Genomic DNA, 2,299 nt, shown 5'->3' on the forward strand with positions numbered 1-2,299 from the left:
TTGTGGCTTGTCCCTTCTGCAAGTCTGCGTGTCAGCACTCCTTCGATATCAGTTCTTTCTAGAAGGAGTTCTCTCTGTGGCCCAGGGTCACCTCTGGGCACAGACAGAAACCCAAGGGATCCTATCTCACACTTCTCATTGGTTCCTGTGATCTGAGGGCTCTAGTCAGGTCCCTCAGAGCAGATTGTTAGTCTTATCTGTGCTCATAGGTTTGTCATCACTACTTGGAGACTAACTCTCTATTGGCAGTATTTTGGTATAGAGAGCTGGTGCACAGGTTCAGCTCTGGGATGGAAACAAGAAGTGAAACTAGATGTTGTTTTTGGGCAGGGAAAATATCCTGTCAATGTTGCAGCTTCAGAGCTTACGTGGGCTTCCATGAGTGCTCATCAGTGGGGAAAAGCAGAAATCACCGAATCACTTGAGGCTAGGTGTTCATATGTTATTCTGACCTTCAGACCTGACTGTCCTCTTTAGCAGTAAAGTCCTACTATGTTGACTCCTTTCTTTCTCCTGTATTTTAGAATCATTTAGTGGAGAGCATCTAACTTAGCCAAAACGTCAAGAAACGATAATTTACATACTTTTTAACAATATTTGTGACTTCACAGTGGAATTTTTCTACCTTTTCATTTTCTTTGAGATAGGATTAATGTATATCCAGGGTTGTCTGGAACCAAGATATAGACAGACTCATTTGGAATTTACAGATAGGCCTGCTTCTGCATGTTTAATATGGTTGTATGTAGTAGACTCATGCATCCACCAGTGGTATAGATAATGACAGATGCTTTTCAATATTTTAAGGCATAGGAGTTTTAGGTGGGCAGATTACCAGAAAACTTTGAAACTCTCCACTGTAATACCTGCCACTATGTCCTGGATGTGGTCAACTCTACTTCTTTGCTCAACTTCAGGTCCATCCAGAAACCACAGTGTCCTGCTAGGAAGACTCCCACCTTTGATTTCTGCTTTGAAATATCCCTATATCTCCTGGAAGTTTTGCTATTCACTTTCTTTCCAGCTATTGGTAGTCAGATATATCTTACATCCAAAAGGAAAGTGAGGAAGGATGTATGTTCACAAAATATCAGTCCAGTGATGGTCTGTAGAAATAGCAAAACCAAGAACTGACAACTAAGCTAGCACTTTACTCCCTGAAGGATTAGAATTCAGCAATCCAATAATAGTGACAAAACATCACACAATGTGCCCCAGCATAGAAACTTGCCACCAATCTTGATCCTCTTCCTAGTCTTTCTTTCTTTCTTTCTTTCTTTCTTTCTTTCTTTCTTTCTTTCTTTCTTTCTTTCTTTCTTTCTTTCTTTTTTTTTTTTGGTTTTTTGGATTTGGTTTTTTCTTTTTTGAGACAGGGTTTCTCTGTTCCCTGAGACAGAGTTCCCTGGCTATCCTGGAACTCACCCTGTAGACCAGGCTGGCCTCGAACTCAGAAATCCGCCTGCCTCTGCCTCCCAGAGTGCTGGGATTACTGGTGTGTGCCACCAACACCCAGTTTTCTTAAGGAAATGAGTCTGGGATAGTATAGAAAGTAGACAAAACCAGAAACCTAGTAAGCTTGAATATATCTGAAACCCTGGCATCCTGGTACCCAGGCACCCACTAGAGATTGTAGGCATCTCCTAACTCACTACTACATTCCTGAATTGGATATTTGCCATATTTTCCACATAAGAACATAAGACATGTGATCACATACCACAAAACATAGTTTTCCATGCAAATGAGGTACCTAGTGGCTCTGAGGGTTTACACAATATGATTCACTTTCTAGCTATTCCATCTTGCAAAAGGTATTTAATCTCTGGCCCACACAGAGAACGTTGCATCCATCTATTTTCCAGGGTAAACCAAAAATGAACAGTTTGTTCAAAAGCCAAATCTTGCCACAGATAGACTGGAATCACAAAGCTAGCCCTTTCATAATAATAAATCACACGAATCTGGTGACTTCATGAAAAATAAACTATATTACATAGTTTGGCATACTGGAAGATAAGAAGTGTGGATAATTTGTGAAGAAATATATTTTATTCTACGATGGAATTATGTTATATTTCCATATCTGGAAGTCATAGAAAGCAAACTCCCTTGGATATACAATTAACAAGTTTTGCTCTTCAGTATATCATTTGAAATGAAGAATTTGTTGAAGGACTGTGTGTTCTAAGCAAACACAAGCTTTAAGAATATAAAAGCCATTGTTCTAAAGTTATAGGTATAATAGTTATAAGTTCCCAATATGAATGCTGTTATACTTCTATGCAGGGTGGATATACAA

The sequence above is a fragment of the Apodemus sylvaticus genome, chromosome 20 (genome assembly GCF_947179515.1).
Source record: "Apodemus sylvaticus chromosome 20, mApoSyl1.1, whole genome shotgun sequence".
Lineage (NCBI taxonomy): Eukaryota > Metazoa > Chordata > Mammalia > Rodentia > Muridae > Apodemus > Apodemus sylvaticus.